This window comes from Carassius gibelio, chromosome B8 (genome assembly GCF_023724105.1).
Source record: "Carassius gibelio isolate Cgi1373 ecotype wild population from Czech Republic chromosome B8, carGib1.2-hapl.c, whole genome shotgun sequence".
NCBI classification, from domain to species: domain Eukaryota; kingdom Metazoa; phylum Chordata; class Actinopteri; order Cypriniformes; family Cyprinidae; genus Carassius; species Carassius gibelio.
The window spans coordinates 25371499-25395343 of record NC_068403.1 but is presented as its reverse complement, the minus strand read 5'-3'; the positions used below and the strand labels follow the sequence as shown (position 1 = coordinate 25395343).

The following is a 23845-nucleotide window of genomic DNA, read 5'->3' as shown; positions in this document are numbered from 1 at the left end:
GGCACAAACCGAGCAAGCCAAAACAAAACTGTGAATGTCGCGAGCCATAAGTGGCCACCAGAATCGTTGCCTGACTAAAAATCTAGTACGGTTAACCCCTGGATGGCAAGCAACATTAGAGCAATGTCCCCACTGGATAACGTTAGACCTTAATCCCTCCGGCACAAATAAACGGTTCGGTGGGCACCCGGGCAGAGGCGTTACCCCTTCTAAGGCCGTTCTGACCTTCGATTGGAGACCACTAATGTCTCAGGAAAAATACACTCGGGAGTAGATGGACGCAGTCTTGGCGGAGGTCAAGGCGGTCAGAGGCGTGGCTAGTTGGCTGAAGTTGCGAATGAAATGCCAGTAGAAGTTAGCGAACCCAAGAAACTTCTGTAGGGCCTTACGGGAATCTGGGCTTGGCCATTCTACCACAGCCTTAACCTTCTCAGGATCCATGCGTATTCCCTCAGTCGATACGATATACCCCAAAAATGAAATAGACTGTGCATGAAACTCGCATTTCTCCACCTTGACAAAAAGCCCATTCTCTAACAACCTCTGAAGAACTCATCGGACGTGCTGCACATGTTCCTGGAGAGAGCAAGAAAAAATCAATATGTCGTCCAGGTAGACATAAATGAACTGATCAATCATATCTCGCAGCACGTTGTTGATGAGTGCCTGGAAGACCGCTGGGGAGTTGGAGAGCCCGAAGGGCATAACCAAATATTCAAAGTGCCCTCTGGGGGAGTTAAAAGCGGTCTTCCATTCATCCCCCTCCCTGATCCGAAACAAATGATACGCATTGTGTAAGTCCAGTTTTGTGAAAATAGATCGCTCCCTGCAACCTCTCGAAGGCTGAAGACATCAGCAGCAAAGGATAAGTATTCTTAATCAAGATGTAGTTCAGCCCTCGGTAATCAATGCAAGGTCGCAGAGATCCGTCCTTCTTTCCAACAAAAAAGAACCCCGCCCCCGCAGGAGAAGAGGAAGGACGGATGAATTTGGAAGCTAGAGAAACAGAAATATATTTCTCCATAGCCTCCCTTTCTGGAACAGAAAGTGAATAAAGTTTGCCCTAAGGCGGAGACTTACCTGACAGTAAATCTATGGCACAGTCGTAAGGACGATGTGGAGGAAGAGAAGCAGCCAGAGACTTACTGAACACTTCCTTCAGGTGGAGGTACTCAGCAGGCACGTTAGATAAATCCACCGCCTCCTCCTGTAACACAGACACAGACACAGACGGACAGGCAGACACTAAACAAGACTCATGACACTTTTTACACCAGGACAAAATGGAATTAGAGGACCAGTCTATTTTGGGGTTATGGAGGAGGAGCCAAGGGTGCCCGAGGACAATAGGTGCCAGGGGAGAGTCAAGGATGTGAAAAGAGATGGTCTCGGAGTGATTGCCAGAGGTGATGAGTGTAATGTCTTCAGTAATGTTTGAGATGGTGGGGAGTTGCTGTCCAGTGAGGGCGTGAACCGTGATGTGGTGCGGACGGGGTCTGAGGGGAATGTGGAGCTTGTGTGCTAAAGTACTGTCCATGAAGTTACCTTCTGCCCAAGAGTCCAGTAGTGCCTGACAGTGGTGTGTCTGTGCTGACCACCGCAGCCTTACCGGAAGGAGCGTAGATGATGATGATGATGGTGATGAGGTCTTCTCGATGGAGATCCCACCCGATAGTAGCCTCATGCGTACTACCGGGCTTGGCCTTTTACCGGAAAGGCATGGGCTTGATGTCCGAGACATGCATCGACCCGTAACGCCAGCTCAATAAGTCCATTGAGAGAGGGGGGAAGATCCAGGGCGTAGATCTCCCTCTGGACGCGGTCAGCTAGCCCATGCAGGAACATGTCCCACTGTGCCTCCTCATTCCAATAGCACTCTGCCGCCAGGGTCCGGAACTCGATCGAAAAGTCTGAGATGGATCTCTCGTGCTGGATTAACTCTGCCAGCCTCCTGGCTGCCTCACGTCCTGCGACGGCCCGATCAAAGACCCGACTCATCTCGGCGGAGAGCCTCATCTCCCAGAGAGCAACGTTAAAACAAAGGCCACCTTTGCTGTTTCGTTTGAAAATGTTCTGGGCTGAAGGGAAAAATGCCTATCACAACAAGTTAGAAATGCTTTACAGAAGCTAGGCTCACCCGAGTATGCCTCCGGGATCGGAAGGCGTGGTTCTGGCTTGGAGGCAGTCACTGGTAGTATCAGGAGAACGGGCGGTGTGAGTGGGAGCTCAAAGAAGATGGAATTGTTGGGTGAGCTCGGACACCTGCGTCACCAGGGCTTGAACCACGCGACCAGTGTCGTTAAGAGTCCTCTACTTGGAGTCCATCCTCCGAACACTGGCGCTGAGAAATTGCTCAAGAACAGATGGTCGAGTATTTGCTGCCTCCATGTTGGTCAGATCATTCTGTGATGCTTGGGTATGGAAGACAGGAGACAATAGCAAGTAAACAGAGTTTATTGGATTAGATGAGATGATGGAAGGTCGGAGAGTGACGCAGGAACCACGATGGCAGCACAGACTGGTGAGTAGATGGGTTGAGTGCGCTGATGACGATGACGGTGGTGGTAACTCCAAGTGCGGTGAATATAATCCGTGTGTGAAGGCAAAGGTCCAACAGAAACCAGACAGGAGACAAATCAAGGCAGGAACACACGAACAAGACATCAGCCACGGATCTACAACCAACGATCTGACAAACAGGAGACGAAAGACAGGGCGTTAAATAGGCTGTTGGAATGAGTAGCACCCACATGAAACAATCAACATGACGTAACATGAATACAGCTGGAGACGGTGCATTCACGAACCATGACACCTATATTATGCAAAGTACCAACATTTCCAGGGGCTCAATAGTTGAACAAAGTGAAATAATTGTAAATATAAGCACAGTTTAAATCATTTGCAGTCAATGACTGCCTGTATAGTCTGGAGCCCATGGACATCACCAAATTCTGAGTTTCCTCTGTAGAGATCCTTTGCCAGTTCTTCACTACAACCACCTTGAGTTGCTGCTTGTTTGTGGGTCTTTCTGTCTTCAGGAACGGGAAATCATGCTATATTAGATTGGGATCAGGTGACTGACTTGGTCACTGAAGAATATTTAATTTCTTTGCCTTCGAAATTTTTATTTAAATGTCCCTGTTTGTCATTTGTAATTTGTCAAGCATTTTGTGGCCATCTAGTCTCCGTTTTTTTCACCTGAGTGGAAACTGAAGTTCCACACAATAATAATAATAATAACTACGTTTGAATGCTGAGTTTTTAAGGTGTCTGACATAGCTTGCTCCTAAAAGCAGCTGGTGGGGTGGATTCCAGACAGTTTTGAGACCACCAATCTTTAGGCTTTTCATGTCTAAAAACAAGCTCTTGTGAGAGTTGTAACGGAGGGCACTGGCGGATTCATTGCCAGATTCAGCTATTATACGCATTTTTAGACTTGTATTTTCCACTTAATTTGACACTTTAGAAAGTTAATAAAGAGGGAAGTTGCAGTTTAGGTTCAGCAATATCGGTTTTTGGTTAGTTAAAAAAACTATATAGCAACACTGTGTAACGAATTGCGCAGCAGAGAGACACAGGGAGAGAGCGAGATCCAATAGCAGATGTTTATTCAAGGGGTAATCCAAATCGTAGTCAAAATATAAGCAGAGGTCAAAGCCAAACAGACAGTCCAAAAAATAAACAAAACAAATAAACCAAGGAGGGAACAGAAAAGGGAACCAGGAAGACGAGAGGTAGGGTCAATCTCGGGAGATGAGAAGAAGGGAAAACTTGGATGACGAGAAAGATGCATACACGAAGGGTAAGGACTCCAAACAAACAACAGGGAAAGACTGGTATTTATAAGGAGGCTAATGGCAATAGATTGCCTGCACCTGGTGCAATTAATTGGAGTACAATAACTGTGAAGACAGGACCAGGCTAGAGGAATTCTAGTGCCTATGGTAAAGTGCCTAAGGAAGTGAGCTCACTAGTGGACACCCAGGGAAACAGAGACTAGACAACGTGACATTACCCCTCCTACACGGAGCAGCTGCCAGATGCTTCACCCGAACCCAAGGGAAAACCAAACAGACAAAGAGACCAGGAGGGAGGTGGAGCGGCGGAGGACTAGGGGAAGGGACGGAGGGCCAGATAACATGGTAAAACAGAGATAAGACAACCAGGTAAAATGGGGAAACAGAGACAAGACAAGTGCAACAAAAAAAAAGAAGTCCAGGAGGGAGGTGGACCAGCGGAGGATCAGGGGGAGGGATGTTAGGGCCAGGTCCATAGGAGGAAACAGACAGAAAAAACAAAAACATAAGTCCATAAAGGACATCACATGATGCCCACCAGGGTGGGGCAGAAGACCACCACAACCGTGTGGTCAGGGTGGAAGCCCTCCAGGGCGGAGCAGAAGACCACCACCTCCGTGTGGTCGGGACGGATGCCCCCAGGGCGGAACAGAAGATCACCACATCCTTGTGGTTGAGGCCGGAGTCCCCCAGAGCAGAGCAGAAGACCACCACAACCATGTGGTCAAGGTGGAAGCCCCCCAGGGCGGAGCAGAAGACCACCACAACCATGTGGTCAGGGCAGAAGCCCCCCAGGGCAGAGCAGAAGACCACCACCTCCGTGTGGTTGGGACGGATGCCCCCCTAGGGCAGAACAGAAGACCAGCACGTCCTTGTGGTCGAGGCCAGAGTCCCCCAGGGTGGAGCAGAAGACCACCACAACCATGTGATCAGGGCGGAAGCCCCCCAGGGTGGAGCAGAAGACCACCACCACCATGTGGTCGGGATGGATGCCCCCCAGGGTGGAACAGAAGACCTCCACATCATTGTGGTCGAGGCCAGAGTCCCCAGGGGCAGAGCAGAAGACCACAACAACCATGTGGTCAGAACTCAGGGTCTCCGGTGGGCCATATGGGAGAGTGATGTCGGCACTTCCTTTCGACCACTCACTCCTGAGCGACCTCCCCTGGTCCCACGGAAAAAAACCAGGCGAGTACCCTCAAAGCCAATCCTCTCCCGCTTGGTGGCTGGGGAGGAAATTGGAATAGACAATCTGCAGGACCTCTGATGATGGAGTCCTTCTGTAACGAATCGCGCAGCAGAGAGACACAGGGAGAGAGCGAGATCCAATAGCAGATGTTTATTCAAGGGGTAATCCAAATCATAGTCAAATATAAGCAGAGGTCAAAGCCAAACAGACAATCCAAAAAATAAACAAAACAAATAAACCAAGGAGGGAACAGAAAAGGGAACTCGGAAGACGAGAGATAGGGTCAATCCGGGAGACGAGAAGAAGAAGGGAAAACTTGGATGACGAGAAAGATGCATACACAAAGGGTAAGGACTCCATACACACAACAGGGAAAGACTGGTATTTATAAGGAGGCTAAGGACAATAGATTGCCTGCACCTGGTGCAATTAACTGGAGTGCAATTACTGTGAAGACAGGACCAGACTAGAGGAATTCTAGTGCCTATGGTGAAGTGCCTAAGGGGAAGTGAGCCCACTAGTGGACACCCAGGGAAACAGAGACTAGACAGCGTGACACACTGTATCTTAAACTGACAGTAATCAAAAGCACATGGTCAAGTTATTGCTGACAGAATACACAGTCCGACAGAAACATTATCAACTTTGTCAAAACAGTAGCATTTAATACCAGTACACAGATCTGTACAACAGGTAAGAATGAAATGAAATACACAAACACTAGCCATGAAGAAATCTATGCTTTGTCATTCAGATTAGTAGTTAAATTTTCACAATTCATAAAAGCACTAGACAGTTTTATCAGCTATAAAGCACTATAAAGTATTATAAAGCACTAGACAATGTTATCAGATATATAGCAATGGTTATTAATAAAAAAAATATATAACAGTAATATGTAATATGTATTGTTGCATGAACAATAAACAGCTGATAAAAGTATTTACCCCTAACTATAGAAAAGTATTAACACATTTTGATTATATATTTTGTTTTTAGTGTATATAATTAGAGTTGTTTTCGTAAGGACCCCCCCCCCCCCCACACACATGCTACAGCCTGAAGAGTCATTTTGGTATCATGCTTCAATTTCGTCGCTGTGTTATGAGACAACGGTTTTGTCTATCGACACGAAATATGTCGAAATATGTCAAAGCTTTGCAGAGATACAGCCTCAAATGCATTTTGGCATCCTTCCAGCAAATTCGTTGATGTGCTAAATGAGAACTGGTTCGTATATATCGACACAAAATCCATAAGTTTTGGCCAATGGGGTCTAAAGATGATCCGTGACAAATTAAGTGAGTCTGACTAACAGGCCAATTTTGGCATAATTGGTATCTATGTTCTCAACATGACCCAAAGAATATAGGGAGACCATTTTGATTTCAATAGTCTAATCTATTCAAAAGTTATTAGCATTTTTTTGATATTTCCTTATAACTCTTGACCACAAGGTGGCGCTGCCACCAAACTTTTTGAGTACCTTCAGGGCATGGAGCCGAATATTTTTGTAATTATTTTCGTAATAAGCTTTTTAAAAAATGATTCAAAATGGCAGACGCCAAAAATGGCTGACACGGGAAATCATTTGACTTGCCATGACTCACAGAATCTATAGAGACCAGTTGTGTGATTTTTGGCCAAACCATTCAGAAGTTATAAGCAAAAATATGCATTTTTCATATCTCCTGACCACTAGGTGGCGCTGCATTGAAACACTGCAGTCTCAGGTCATGGTTATTATAACACACACCAAGTTTGGTCTCAATATGCCACACTGTTGCCGAGATATAGCCTCACATGCACTTTTGAGTGCTTTTTGTCAAATTTGTTCACGTGTCATTAGAGAACGGTTGGACGAATCAATTTGAATTCCATAACTTTTTGCTTGCTTTTTCTGAAGATGATCTGAGCCAATTGTCTAGAATGAGTTCGAAAAAGTAGGTTTTTCAAAAAAATTTAAAATAACGAAAAAACTAAACCTTGCGATTTTTGAATTTTGGGGTTAATTCGACTTGGCATAAGCCAAGGAATCAGAGGAAAAAAAAAATTTTATTTTCTGTCTTACAGTTCAAAAGTCATTAGCATAGGAATATTGAAACTTTGGACAAGTGGTGGCGCTAGAGAGTTGGACTTAGAGAAAGCACAATGTCAGTATTCATTTAAATTTGACTAGAAACACACACATAAATATTACAAATTTCATTAGTATGTGTGCAAATTTTCAGCGTAAAAGCACTCATAAATGAACTCATAAATATTTATACTGCACCAATGAGGTCGACGGCCATTTCCTCATCACCAAAGTAGTCGCCATGAACATTGAAACTCTGATTAAACAATCCTTGATAAGACTGGATTTCCTCACTTTTGAATGCGAAATATAACTACATACAGCTACAGTTATGAAGAGTTTATGTAAAATCTTGTTCTATTCTCTCCATGTTAAGAAAGAGGTTTTCAAAGTTCACTTTGAGAGTAATATCAGTGGTGCTGGGAGAGATATAATGTGCCAAAGAAGTCATGAAAACACTAAGTATTACATCAGCAAAAAATCTATAGGCTATGAAGAGCTGTGAGCTGTTAATAAACATGATACTTGAGATCAGGCAGCTTGGAATCAAAGTCAGTAAAGTCCTCTGGTAGAGTGATAGTTTTAAACGTGGCCTCTGTCTGTCCTGTGAATAAAAATTAAATACTGAGATCTCATGCAGCGTTGCCCAATTCTGTTGTTACTGACAGATTTAAAATCAGAGACGGCATGTATTGTATGAGGCTGCATTTACCTGACCTGAAAGCCACATTAATTTTTATCAATGCATCACTGCAGTCTGCAAGAAGGTATCTGGTCTTCTTTGAGAAAATCCAGAAAACTCCTAAAAGAAAGTTACCTGAAGTTTACATTTATGCATTTAGCAGACACTTTTATCCAAAGCGACTTACAATTGCTATATATATATATATCAGAGGTCTCACGCCTCTGGAGCAACTAGGGTTAAGTGTCGTGTTCAGGGACACATTGGTGTCTCACAGTGGATTCGAACCCGTGTCTCTCACACCAGAGGCATAAGTCTCATCCACTGCGCCAACACCACTAATGATAATGAATCATGTGGATAAATCCCACAAAGAGGAAGAGACAATGATTAGTTTAGTTTAGCTTTACACTTTTTTCTATCTCCTAAAGAGAACACTAACATCATTAAGTTAGTTGGTTTTGTGTTAATATATAAATTAACCAGGTGAACTTTACCTGGGGTGATAAGATCTCCTTTATGGTGGTCTCTAGGTCACATCCAAACGTGGGCTTTGGTTATTTTCTTCTCCAAATGGACTGCCAGACATATCTTGGCTAATGTGCTTTGTTTAGAGGTGAAGATTTGGGCATAAAACATTGTGATGTGTGGCGTGTCTGAGAAAACATTTGTCGTCGTCAACATGGGAGACTGTGAAGCTAATGTAACTTATTGAACTTATTAGTGTTTTTCAACTGTACACTTAAATAGTCATCCATTTATCCAGTAATATAAGAATTGGCTTTTTGTAAATATGTGTTACATATTTGAGTTATGGCTGTCATTCCCAATTCTTAAATATGGTTTATTAGGCTTTGTCTCAAAACACATTTAGCTAACGTTACGGTCCCAGACAGCCTTAATAGGCACCGCACTGGCGATGCTCCAGATTGCTGTCTAGATGGACACCAAATGTGTTGTACTTTCGGAATGCGCTTATGACACCAAATAATGTTGTCTAGATAGGGAGCTCACTTGTTTTTGATTCGTCTTGTGTAATGCTGGCCAAATAAATACACCCACACAATTTCATGTTCATCAGTTTCACAATTTCAGTATCCTGGAAATTAGCTTTGTTAATTTGTTTATAAATATATTTTTTTAATAAATTTAGTCTAAACAATACATATTTTTGTACTGTAGGCCATACCTTTTGCTGCTCAGCATTTTCAACAATTTCCCGCCCACTTCACGTGTGCTTTACTACTTCTATGCTATGTTGGCCATAAAGTCTAATTATTATTATTTTTATTGCATGAGTATGAATTACGTCAAATTATGTGTTATTATAGTTACATTTTTGCCCCTTACCTGTATTTGATTTATATATTAGCATAAACGTTTTGTTTTTGTTTTTTCATTCAAATGCTTTGAATGGCATATCAAGACTTGGTATTATGCTCAATTTTCATATCACAGTACCACATAATAAACCCTGGTCATTCATAATCTGACATATCACACTGTACATTCCTTGGGTTACTGTTATTATTTGCATATTTGACAGTGTCAACAGTGATGAAACACCAAACCACATGGTTTTTGACCATTGAAAATGGGTAGGATACAGTGGTGTAGTCCTAAAGAAAAACGTGATTTACTATTACCCAGTCAGCTTAAGAAAAAGACAATAATTGAATTAAAAATAATTAATATTTATACTTAGCTTAGGTGGGTCTTTATACATGTAAAAAATATAGCCAATTCTTTAATTTAGGAAGGGAATTGTTCCCTGCAAGAGAATTTTCCAGCATGTAGTTTGAAAAACAAGTACTATACAAATAGGTCTATATAAATAACATAAATTACATATAGCCTACATAAACCGTGCAAAGAAAGCTCCCTAAAAACCTGCCACTCATCTGAACTGATGGCGATTTCACAAAGTTCCGTTATACCACTTTTGTTGCTTCATGTAGCTTCATGTCACGGTGTAACACATTTGCATAATTCCCACCTATGTTCTACATTGGCAACTTGACCCCCCACCCACAAACACCTAATTCTTCAGATAACTGCTTCTCTAATCTCGGGGAGTTCAACGTGAGATTCACTAAGCACTTGCTCTTGAAAGATGTTTTTTTTTTTTTATGAACCAGCTGGCTGCACTGAATCACAAGTATGATAAATAGATTTTCTATCAAGCGTTCAAAATACGGAACAATGTTGAAAACAAACGCGTTTTTTGAACTTGCATGCATGTAATCTTATTGTAGAAGACTCACAAAAAATATACGGAACCATAAAAATGGCATAATGGGGTACTTTAAAAATCAAGATTCCAAAAAAAAGTTTACAGAATCTAAATTCATATTAGGATAAATTTAATACTTCTTGAGTTACAAGCTTGCAATTTTGAAAAAAGAATATGTATGACACTCAAACAGGTATGTCCTATACAATTTTTTTTTTTTTTTTTTTTGACAGAGGCAAACAAGATACATTTCTAGTTTCAACATTCCCTTTAAATACATTAAATATCAGCCAAATAAAAAGTGACCAACATTTGGTTTTGAAACCTCTGAAAACTGGTAATAGTTAACAATCTGTACATGAAGCTTCACTGAGTTCCCCATATTATTGTCACTGAATGATATAGGGCCTTGAAAAATTAAGATTTCAAAAGAAAAGTTATTAAACTTCAGTGAGATCATATTGTTTATTGTTTATTTATTTATTTTGATGTATGCACATTTTCTAAAATAAATGGGTTTAACTGCTGTTGCTCATCAATATATATATTACTATTATATAATTTTTTGAATAGACAGTGAGTATGACATCAAACCTACAAGACAGCTGATTCAAACCTCAAAAAACCTATATGGGTAACATGGACACTAATTATTGAGTTCGAAAATTTACTTTATTATAATTTAAAACAAATATGGAAGCATTTGTACATGTATAAATTAAAAAAAAAAAAAAATCATTGATCCCAATAGATCTCTATTCTCTACTTTGCCCACTTTTTTTTCTCTACTTGTGTTTAAGACTGTGATTACATAACAGTGAAGGATCTAAACCAAAGTTTAAGAGATGAGCTGGCTTACTTTCTAAACATAAGTTTGAGTCTAAGTCCTACTAATGGTTTGGGTATAAGTCTGAATAGATGTTTGAAAGTATGCTAGAGTGTTTTTTTGTGGTTGGAATATTATGACATAAGATTTTGGTATGAAATAACTGAAGAGAATTGCATTTATACTGGTTATCTGGGCCACTGCATTAAAAATTATGATGTATTTGCTTTTGGTAGTGAGGTATGCTGTGAAATATGCAATCCAGATCAGATGGTACAAAATGAGACTGAATGTTATTGATTTGGCCTCATTGTAATTTTTGGGCAGATCTCTTCCCATATAAGAAAACAGGAGACACAGGAAACCAAGAAACCAACTTATAAACACGACTATGGTTATGGTTAAAGGGTTCCCCATTTTACAGATGAGCATAATTTGGTCTTTAAAAGTCCATGAGTCAGCAATGGCTTTGACAGGATCGACAGTCATCCATATCACACAAGAAATTAAATTAATGAAAGAAGAAAATGCAATGAAGAGCCACTGGCCATTGTGTTTTACCCAAAGGCTGTGTGCTTTAGGAAACTGAACAGCCATTTTAAAAACACAAACAATTTGAAAGGAACGGACTGTCAAACAGGAAATACAGACAGTGAAGAAAAAAGCAAATATGCCATTTCTCAGAAGGCAAGATACAAATGTGGGTTTTCCAAAGAAAAAGAACACGCTTATACTAGACAGAATCAAACTGGCCAACATGAGTAAACACATGCTGCCACCAGCAGACTTTACCACTGGTGTGTCGTAATTGTAAGCAAAAAGCACAAATTCAGCAATAAGGAAAATAATTAGGCATCCGGCAGAAAACATGACAATGATGGAGGGGATTTCTGTTAACTGAGGATAGACTACAGAACGTGTCTTACATGTCGTGCTGCCCTCATCAGACCATTCATTCTCTGCACATGGATAACAGGTATAGGGGTCGCCTGAAAAATAGTAAAATAATATGTTCAGTTCTAGAATTTTGCAGTAATTGTAACTGGATGTGGAAAAATATTTTGTCATCAAATATCACACTTCAAATAGCACCAAAACTCCAGTAAACTATTGTTGTATAGTATAATCAGCTGACAAATGTCAAAGGGCTTCACAATCACAAAAAACAAATGCATAGATAACAAACAAAGTCATAGCTAAGGTAAACAATTAAAACACACCACCATGAAGATGACCAAAAAGTATTTAAAATATGTACCTTTAACATGGCTTAATATGCCGGTAGTGACTTTACTGACCTTACAGAAATAAGGAAATCATTCCACAGTTTGTGTCAGAAACCAGAAAAACCTATGTCATCCTTTTGTTAGTATTTTTTTCTTACAGCACAAAGAAAGATTGTAAAATGGCAACAAACTCGAAAGATAGGAAGCGCCTTGTTTTATGAAGCACCTGTCTCACTGGAAGATATATCTGGAGTTTCATCAATGTAGCAGTAGAAGGATACATTCACCAACCAAGTGTGCTGCACAAGTCCTGATAAGTGAACCCAAAACTTTCTGATTGTCCCCAGGTGGCTGGACTGAGTATACTGTAGGTCATAAATGCCCATCTCTCTATGTAGTCTAATGGGACGTGAGACAAATTAGAGAGTGATGTCATGACTGACAGCAGAGATTGACAAGTTCAACTGAGGCACCAACAGACTTTTAAGGACCTCCAGGAGAAGATTTTAATTGTATTTGCCTTATTTTAAGAAGCCTCTTGTGCGGCAATCAGCAGACAAAAATTGGAGCACTCAGGCTTATTAAATAGTTTAGAAACATGTGCTGGTGACAGAATCTGCAGAAGTGTTGGCGAGACCTATGAATGGATGGGCAGAGTTGCCAAATCCGCAGTTTTCTGGCAGAATTGGGCTGCTTTAACACTGTTTCTGTGGTTTTCATGTCTGCGGGTTGAAGCGACCCCAGTAATGTGATATTTAGCATCTGAAATGCAAATTTTACCAGGGGAACATCACCAAAAACGTGTATTTTACCCCTCGAAACAAGATTTTTACTGGGGGACTCTCCTTGAAACACCATTAGGCTAGTTTAGGGCTAGGTTTAAGTAGTAATTGTAATATATTAGGCATATATTCTCATATATATTTATTTTTTCCAATATATTTCAATATACTGAAAGCGGCAATCATTTGTATATTTTGCAATATATTATTCAATGTATTCAAACATATAAAATATTAGAAAACAAAAAGGGAAAATAATATATTACAATATATCATAATATATTTTAAGAAATATATTCGTGAATATATTTTCCTTTCATTAGGGTCAAGAGTTCAGAAAATTCACAAATGAAGTCTTTGTTTGCATTTAGAGGATGATATACAAGTGCAACCAGCACAGGATTAATCAAAGGAATCTGTAACATCTGTAGCTCAATGTCATCATTTATTCAGCCTCATGTCATTCCAAGCCTGTATGACTTTCTTTCTTCTGAGGAACACAGAAGATGATATTTTGAAGAATGCTGCTATTTGGTAACCAAACAGTTTCCAGTGACTTTACTTAAATGGATAAAAAAACAAATTAATCAATAGGAATGTCTTAGTTACGTATGTAACACTCATTCCCTGAAGGAAGGAATGGAGACGTTCCCTCATTGATCAATGAATTGGGATCTCGCTTCGAGAGACCAAACTACTTTGACTTTAACTAAATGAGCTGATGCACATAAGCATGCAATTATTGCACTTAGTGCATTGCATACCAGGTTTTGATTGAGGAAACGAACTGGTGATCCAGCCTCTCAAAGGTGGTACAGCAGCTGTGGCGAAGGGATGTGATATCTCCATTTTCTCCTTCAGGGAACAAGGGTTACATAAGTACCATTTCCAATTGAAAGCGACACCCTGCAGAAGACCCATCCTTCCCAAAAGAGGTTTTGGAAGCAAATACATATATGGACATCCATTTAGGTGCATTTGGAAAATTGGAAGTGAAGGGTGAAGGCCTGGTGCCAGAAGTTCTGCTGCATCTGTCTGTCGAGGGGATAGAGGAGCTTGACAGGGTCTACAGTATGGACACTCTGAAGCAATTTTAGCAAGACAACACTAACCGGGGCCTCTCAGTGCCACTACCCATATAAGGCACAAGAGAACACAAGAGGATACCAGCTCCACACAAATGCTATAGAATCTACCAAACGAGTTGGGGGTCCCCCAGCTCTACAAATATCTGTCAGTGAGGCACCACAAGCCAGTGCCCAGGAGGATGCAACACTTCTAGTAGAGTGAACACACTAGAGCTTAAGGTCCCAATGGGACCCAACAGGTTTGGGCTTAATATATATAATTTTACACAGGCCCGGGCTGGGCTCGGACTTGCGCACCGTTTTGTGAGGTAAATGAGTGGTCATGTGATGTGTTTGGATTAGCATGAAAAAGATGCGAAAATTTATGCTGAGTAGGTGAAACGGAGGCTTCTGGTGATTATGGTTTGGTTGCACCAGCAACTAAAGCAAAGTCTGAGGTGAGTTTTGAAAATATTTATAATAAAAATAATAAGCCAGTGGGTTATATAGCTTGACGCAGCATCAGTGAGTACAGGAACATGCTGAAACCATCTACAGTGGATTCAATAATTTTCCTCCACAAAATCATGTAGGCCTAGCCTAATCTTGGTGAGTAAAGGTTTTTTCAAATGATAACTAACTATTAATTTGAGTCTTAAATGCATAATGTAGACAGAGTTTATAGGCTAATGTTGGAATTATTCGTTTAAACTTCAGCTGCTAGTGGCGAAGCAAATCGGGCAGAGCATTTATCTTAATTTCATTATTGCCAAATACCCATCTTAATTTAGAATTTATCTTAATTTAATTTGTTAAGAAAGACTAATTTTTATTGGTGCATTGGCATGTTTATAGGCAAAATTAGCCTGTGCCTATTTAGAATGCTGCTCACCATGACCCTGTGGAAGGGAAGTCAGGTGGTGAACCTGCAAGTGCTGTCCCCAAAGGAGGCAGACGAGCCATAGCTTTTCTTCATCCCATCTGGGCATTGAGATGATGGGTAGACCTGACACAAAGCTTAGTCCACCATAGACCACCCATTTAGAGTGCTGAGATGTTACGATGTTACAGATTACTTATTTTATTTTTTTATTCAACTTCCAAGTGCCTATAGCCTACGTTAGTCATGAATAAATTGTTAAAACATGTAGAAATTACTCATTCTTGTCAAAAGGCAAAAGAGCTGTGTGCGTGCGCACATTTGAATAATGTTGGGCTGTAAACAGGCTTTTAAAAAGCTGTCAATCAGAAATGTATTTGTCGTGTTCCGTCCGAAATGTGTTGGGCTCGTGTCCTGTCGGGCCTAACTTTTAAGTTATTATATTATATTACAGCTCTACTACACACAACCTGAGCAGGCAGGGCACGCCTTGTCTGGATCCACAATCCAGTGGGCCATCCTCTGCTTATTGACATCCTTTCCCTTTTTGCTGGTCTCCATAATAGAGCTGGGGTCTAAGGTCCTAAAGCTTTGTGGCCAGTCTACGCAGCATCTCAATGCCCGGACGGGACAAAGCAAAGCTAAGGCTGGGTCTGCATCCTTCGGGGACAGCACTTGCAGGTTCACCACTTGACTTGACAAAAGAGGAAGTGGAGGGCGAGTTGCGACATGCGATGGGAGCTCAGACTACCTTGTTGTTTAATACACAGTATGCAATGGTCGCTTTCTTGTACATTTGGACCAGCACATGCTTGCCTTGTAAGCACCCTTTGAGACGGTTCAAGACAAGGTGTACTGTTAACAACTCTCGGCAATTGATATGCCAGTGCAAATGGGGGCCCATCCAAACACTTGACATTGTGTGCCCGTTGTACATGCCCCTCCAGACAGTGGTGGAGGCACCATGTAAACCACAGCATATCTGGAGACCTGTTCTAGGGGCACTCCTGCCCAGAGGAATGTAAGATCTGACCATGGGGTGAAGGTTTGGCGACAGGCCGGTGTAACTTGGACCCGGTAAGTGCAGTGATGCCACACCCATCTCGGGACTCGGCCATGAAGCCAGTGTTGAACCGGTCTCATATGCAAAAGCTCTAGCATTGTAAGTGGCGCTGCAGCTGCCATTTGTGCCAGGAGCCTCTGAAATGGTTTCAGTTCGACTGCAATCCTGCCCTTGAATGATTTCAAAGCAGGTCAGCACCGACCATGCACATTCCTCTGTGAGGCATGCTGTCTATTCGACCGAATCCAACTCCCAAACAAGAAAATAGATCCTCTGCGTTAGAGAGAGTTTGCCCTTTTCCCAGTTAACCCGAAGACCCAACAGGCTGAGGTGCCGGAGCACCATGTCCCTTTGCTCGCACAACTGATCTTGAGACTGTGCTAGCATAAGTCAATCGTCGAGATAGTTGAGGATTTGTACACCCTGCACTCTGAGGGGAACAAGATCCCCCCTCCATGATTTTCGGAAAGACATGGGGATACAGGGACAGCTGGTATGCATTGCACCTGCTGCCTTTTTATACTCACGTTGTGATCAGTGGCAGCTGGCTGCAATAATTGCATGTAAATGTGCACTGGCTCGTTTAGTTACAGTCAAAGTAGATTGGTCTCTCGAAGCAAGATTCCAATTCATCAGTCACTGAGAGGATGCCGAGAGTGACCAACTGAAAGGGAACCAAAACTATTTGGTTAATAACATTACCATGACACCGGTCTGTGCTGTTTTGTGTCTATTTTATTATTAAAGTTTTATTTGAATGTTCGCCGGTTCCCGCCTCCTTCTTCCCGTGATTATAAAGTTTATATTGTTAGACTGGTGCTGAAACCCAGGATGAAGGAGGGACGCACTGCCGAAGATCCCTTGCCGCTGTGGTGACTCCGCAGTGCCATCGAGCATGGCGGAGCAGTCTGCCATTGTGGACACTCGAGGCAGTGGGCTGGAGTGAGTTGCCAGGGGGATGGACGAGCTCACTGCTGTCCGGCCGGGATGTGGAGAGACGGCTGCCATCCATGAGGGAGTGGAGGAGTCGCCGCCATTCGCCTGAGGCTATAGCCTGCTGCCATCCTCCAGAATGGGGACGAGCAGGGAACGGGGACAGAGGAGTAAATGGAAATGAGTGAAACCTGCGCCAGTCACCAGTCTCGAGTCCCACGGAGGAGCTCAGGAAGTATGCAAAAGAGGAGTTACAACAGTGAAGGATGAGAGAGGACCGGGCCTGGACTTTATTTTGTGTTTATTATATTATTAAAGTTTGATTTGAATGTTCGCCGGTTCCCGCCTACTTCTTCCCGTGATTATGAAGTTTAAATTGTTACAACATTCCTTAAAACATCTTCTTTTGTGTTCTGCAGAAATGTAGGTAGATTTGGAATCACATGAGGGAAAGTAAATGACAACAAAATGTCAATTTTTGGGTGGAATATCTCTTTAAATTCCAAGCTGTCACTGTCTGTTGCCTACTTACGAGAAAAATCCACATAGGTGTTAGGTGGGCATTTTTCACATGAAAAGCAGCAACTATGAAAACCTTCAGGTTTCCTTGAATATCCCACCTCACACTCAACAGAGCAGTTTGAGAAAGGAACCTGAGAAAGGAATGAGAAAATGTGTCATTAAAGTTAACATTCATCTCAATTGATTTTAAACATTTCTCCAAACTTAGATCGGTGTTCTCAAACTAAAACTATCTTAAAAATTAACACATCCTTAAATGCACATACATTTCTTAGCTCTCACTTTTAAAACAGTTAAAAGTCCTGATTATCCTGACAGCAATCAAGTTGTGACCCCGCAAATAAAACACGTGACACCAGTGGCGTAGCAAGTCAGCCCCGGGACATATGCAAAGAATTTGTACCAGCCAACCCAAACGTTATGGGCTGAATTTCTCGCTAAATGCTACCTCATACTTAAGTTGTACCTGTACCTTATCGTTCCCTTTCGATACTTTACCCGTACTGCATCGCAAGATGCTATGGGGAAAAAAAACCTCCCTTTTCTCTGAGTACTGAAGCCTTTACAATCACGGAGTGTAACCTCGCAGCCATTGTTTCGTACAGTAAGTAATCAATCAATTCTCCTTCAGTGATGATGATCTCCCCTTCGCTGATCTACGGGACTTGAAGCGATCACCGTTGACACACCTCACTGTGGACAAAAAAGGACAACAACCTTTTTCTCTGCACCTCTTTACTGTTGCCACCCGCTTTACAAGCCGCCTTCAACAACAATGGCGACTCAGAGTGTGTTTCCTGTGCAAGCCCCACACAGAAGCCACTTTGACTGAGATGGAGTTTTCACACTGTATGAACATGAGTCTCGCCTCTCTACATGCTCAGATTGCTTTCTTTTCAGAGAGCTACTCCGCCCTTGCACCCTCCCATTTTCTTCCTCCCAGGACCTGTGTGGAAAAAATAGCGGGAAATGGGACTAAATGCTCAGCTACAATCGATCTCATGCTGGCCCAGATTCCGCATTCCTCGCCCTCACAAAGCTGAGAGGATTCTTCCATCTTCTTTTGACGCTCAGACCAGCTTCCCTCAGCGGATGCGAGTGACATGGTCTTATTTGGTGTAATGATGAGCTATAAGATGACAGCATGTCTCTAATAGAGTTAGATGCCATGAGATGTTGTGCTCTACTATTGACCCTGCCCCTTTGCTCTCTGCCAATCTCAGTGACAGCAAGCTAGGGATGGACTCCAAACTTTTCCATGTCCTCTCTAAAGCTGTTGAAGAGCTGGGAATGAGTGGTAAATGCCAGAGGACACATCTGGATGAATGGTTCCTGTTGGGGTGCCACCAGGCCGTTTTTCCCGGAAGTCCATATCGAGCTCACAAAGTCAAGGCGTGCTTCCTACACTGCTTGCCTTTGCGCATTCTCATCTTCTGCACTCTCCTCAGTGGATGGCACTGAGCAAAGAGGCCACGAAAAACTGGCTCCCCTTGATGAGTCAGGGGCTGTGCACCTCTGTCCTCTCACTGGCATTGGATGGAAAGCAAAGGTCTCTTAACCTTACAGCCCTGCAGAATGTCTGCCCTCGCTGGACGAGCGTACTCCTCCGCTTGGCAGGCAGCCTCAGTTCCACACTCCATAGCCATGTTCCAGGTCTTTCATGCCAAACTCCTACAAGTCATGGATGCTACGCATTTACGAAGTGCCAAGGAACCCAGAGCAAGCTGACATTGGATCCTGTGCCTCAGGTATTGCCCTGATCTTCTGGGCAGAAATAATCTGACCCTGCAGCCATTAAGGAGCTGTGCGGTACAACTGACCTTGCTTTGCGAGCTACAAAGACTACAGCACAGGCCATCGGGAGGTCAATGGCCAGCTTAGTGGTGTTGGAATGCCACTTTTAGCTAAATTTCACAGAGATTAAGGAGGCTGACAAGGTCCCCTTCCTCGACTCTCTGGTCTCCCCTACGGGGCTGTTTGGACCCGCCTTTAAGTGATTCCCAATCAGCCAGATGCTACCCATTTCCGAAGTGCCAAGAACCCAGAGCAAGCTGACAATGGACGTTCCACCAGCTCAAAGCGAGTCAAGCTTTTACAGACATTACTTCCTCTTCCCCAAAAAGGATGTTGTTCACCTTGATCACAGACACCTGAACCATGCCCTCATGAAACGGCTATTAAAATGACTACCCTGAAGCAGATTCTCTCACAAATATGCCCAGGGGACTAGATATTTTTTCTGGATCTGAAAGATGCTTACTTTCACATCTAGGTAGCCCCCATCACAGATGATTCTTGAGGTTTGCCTTCAAGGGAGTAGCATATCAGTGCATGGTCCTGCCCTTCGGACTGTCTCTGGCTCTCTGTACTTTAACAAAGTGCATGATCTTGGCCCACTCCCCTCTGAGGTAGATGGGAGTCTGCATTCTGAATTACATCACAAATTGGCTCATTTTAGCTCAGTCAGAGGCCGTCATCTCAGAGGTCCCTCGTCCTCAGCCACTTAGAGTGCCTGGGACTCAATTTTGCTGTCTCCCAGCCAACAAACTTCATTCCTGGGAGCTGTTTTTGGCAAGAATGTGCACTGGCCATACAACAGCTCACTGCGTCTTTCCAAATCAGAGCCTCTCACCCTCTCAAGATGTTTCAAAAGATGATGGGTCTCATGGCCTCTGCATCACTGGTAATACAGCTGGGCCTGCTCCTCATAAAAACACTTCAGTACTGGCTGAAACCTCAAATTCCACCCCACGCGTGGCGTCATGGATGCATTCATGTAACGGTGAGCCAGGACTGTGTAACAGCTCTGGCCACTTGGAAAGACCCACAGTGGTTCAAGCAGGGTGTGACTATGGGCTTGGTTCAAAGAAGGACGGTTGTCTCGACAGATGCATCCAGCACGGGTTGGAGAGCTCAAAGGCAGATCGACCTGTCAGACATGTCATATCGGGTCCTATGGGAATGCAGACTTCTAGCACAGACACTGCCTACCATAGTTTTAACAGACAATTAAAATAAAACCTTATAATCTTTCCTCATATGGAAGTAAATTGATTTCTACTGCATGAATTAGTAAATAAAACTTAAGAAAATAAAATTGTGCATCAGCGGACCAAATGAAAGTTGACATTCATTTGGCAAAATATGTAAACCTGATTGAGAAAACTGTAATCTACAAATCTAAATGTTTAGATAAAGGCTCAAAATTAAAAACTTACAGATCCATTGTTATGCCAGAGAAGGAGAGAATTGTCTATGGTGAAAGTAATATCTGGATGTTTCTCATATGAGCCCACCATCTCAAAATGAGGAGGATTCACATCAGTGTGCCAGAGCACAACTGCATAACTTATGGTTGGATCAAGATGATCATCGTATTTAATGTGACGGCCATTGAGAAGAAAATCCAACTTCTTTATTTCTCCCAGAAGCTGTTGTGAGGTGTTAAAAAAGAAATGTATAAATATAACTATATTATCTGTGTTATATTAAAGTTGTATTACTATAATATTAATACAATTTATATGACTTTTGTTTGACTCTTTTATTAAATGATTGTACAATAATTAAATAATGTAAACAATAATAAAATAGGACATAACATACTATTTCATTCAAATACAATATTATTCATTATTTAATTAATAAAAAAAAATATTAGATATTATTATAAAGAATTGACTTACCATGTATGGCTTGAGCATTGTATATTTGTGGCATTCATTTATGGTGCACTGCAACAATTTATGTAATGCATGAGCTATGGTATATATAGCAGAATAGATGGAAAAGGAGAGTGTGGGATTTTCATTTATAATCTCCTCTGCAGTCAACAATGAGCAGTAATCACAAACTTGATTACATGTCTTACTCTTCACCCGGACTTCACGCTTAGCTCTGTCATTATGGCCAACATCAGTTGTTCCTTTGGCTTTATAGACAAATTCATTAAATCCAGGCAATGACAACAGTCTCTCTGTAATGCCAATGATTGTGCCAATTTTTCCAATTCCTGGCTCTCTTGGAAGCTGTTTATTCATTGCCCAGTGTTGACTTGCAATCCATACTTTGTCTTGGATGTTGTTTGCTATGGCTGCTTTGATTGTTTTGGTTGCATATTGTGGCAAAGCAAAAATTATAATGACATTGATGTTGAGCTCATCAATCTTTTTAAGGGTTTGACTATAGTTTGCATTTAGACTCAGACCTTCTTGATAGGCCAAACAAATGCCAGAATTTCTTATATATTTGTTAAACAGATTAAGTCCATCCAAATCCTGTTGGCTTCCAAGAAAGGCAACCCAGTTCCATCCAAACCATCGTATGATGTGAATAATCATCTCTATCAGGTCTTTGTTGCTAGGGATTGTTCTTACATAAGAAGGATACTTAAGTTTGTCACTGAACACATAGCTAGAAGCTCCATAATTCACCTTTGAAAGAGAAGAAAACACTTATATATACAGTTGAGGTCAAAAGTAGACACACAGAATTTGCAAAATGTTAAATATTTTTTCAAAAAGAGGGACCATACAAAATGCATGCTATTTTTTTATTTAGTTCTGACCTGAATAAGATATTTCACACAAAAGACATTTGCTTGATTCTTAATATTGTGTTGTTACCTGAATGATCCACAGCAGGTATTTATTTATTTATTTATTTTAGTGATAATTGTTCATGAGTCCCCAAATTCTTTGTTTTTTTTTCTGCATTTCTATATATTTAAACCCTTTCCAACAATTACTGTATTATTTTGAGATCCATCTTTTCAAACTGAGGACAACTGAGGGACTCATATGCAACTCTTACTGAAGGTTCATTGACGCTCCAGAAGGAAAAACAATGCATTAAGAGCCAGGGACTGAATTTTTTATTATTATTTGTTTTATTTATTTTTTATTGTATTTCAAGATCAGGGAAAATATAGCTTATTTTGTCTTCTGGGAAACATGTATCTTCTGAAGGGCATGAATAATAATAATAATAATAATAATAATATATTATATATCTATATATATATATATATATATATATATATATATATATATATATATATATATATATATATATTGTGAGCCGTGTCCTGGGCACCTATCAGCGTCGCCCTGGCAACGAGGGACATTCACCTGCACGCAATCACAGCGGGCTGATCGGTCCCAGCTGAAGCGGATGAGGAGAGGACTATAAATGCTGTGGCTGAGGGTGACAAAAGGGAGAGAGGATCTTCAGATGACTGAAACTAACGTTGTGTCTCTTGTCCCTCTAGACAGCTGCGGATCGACCAGCCCGCCACCCGAGCACCGGACACCAAGTTCCCTTGCACTCAGCCGGCCGGCAAACAGGATCACGTGGCACAGAGGACGAGCACCGGACACTACAGGATACAGCACTACACCGAGCACCATTTAATAAATACACCCTCCGGGGCTTCACTTTGCACCAAACCCTGTCGTGTGATTCTTCAGCCTGTGACACTGGTGGAGAATGCGGGCAACTTACTGAAGAATCACCGACTCACCAAGTTGTTTTTTTTTCCCCCCTCTGCTTCTTCGTCAGGCGGTGACTCCCTCCCCAGCTATGGAAGAGCTCCTCAAGCACCTGATGGAAGTAAGCCTTCGCCAGCAGCAGATCCTCGAGCACATGGCCGCTCGCCAAGGAGAAACGGAGCGTGAAGTCGCCGCTCTCCGCTTCACGTCTGCTCAGCGGGCCCCGCTGCCGGACCCGCGCACTCAAGCCACCCAGCTCCTGCCGAAGATGACCGTCCACGACGACATAGAGCATTGAGACATAAAACACCACTCACCGAGTCCGGGACCGGTTTCATTGGCCCGGCATGGAGGCGGAGATCAAGCGGTTTTGTCAGGCGTGTCCGGACTGTCAACGGACGTCCCCCCAAGCTCCTCCCCCAGCTCCGCTAATCCCGCTACCCATCATTGAGGTGCCCTTTGAGCGAATAGGAATGGACCTCGTAGGGCCGCTGCCGAAGTCCGCCCGGGGACACGAACACATCCTCGTCATCGTGGATTATGCGACCCGGTACCCCGAAGCCATTCCACTGCGCAAAGCCACGTCCAAGGCCATCGCCCAGGAGCTCTTCCTGTTGTGCAGCCGGGTCGGCATACCCCGGGAGATACTGACCGACCAGGGCACCCCCTTCATGTCCCGGACGATGGCTGACCTCTGCCACCTCCTAAAGGTCAAGCAGCTTCGGACAACCGTGTACCACCCGCAGACCGATGGGCTGGTCGAGAGGTTCAACAAAACCTTGAAGCAGATGCTCCGCCGCGTGGCTGCCCATCGGACCACGATCGAGCACGTGAGGGAGAGGATCCACCGCGTCATGCCCCGCGTCCGGGAGCACCTGGCGGCCGCCCAAGAAGCTCAACGCCGGCGATAAGACCGGGCGGCCCAACCACGGGAATTCCAGCCAGGGGACTACGTTCTAGTCCTCGTCCCCACAGCGGCATGTAAATTCCTCGCCAAGTGGCAAGGCCCATACATCGTCGCGGAGAAGGTGGGGCCCGTGACTTACAGAGTACGCCAGCCGGGCCGTCGGAAGGAA

General features: G+C 42.7%; 1 pseudogene; it reads right to left on the bottom strand.

Annotated features, from left to right (window-relative positions):
* Window positions 1-7575: 7575 nt before the first annotated feature.
* On the bottom strand, window positions 7576-22131 carry LOC127964195 (taste receptor type 1 member 1-like; annotated as a pseudogene).
* Between the last annotated feature and the right edge of the window lie 1714 nt (window positions 22132-23845).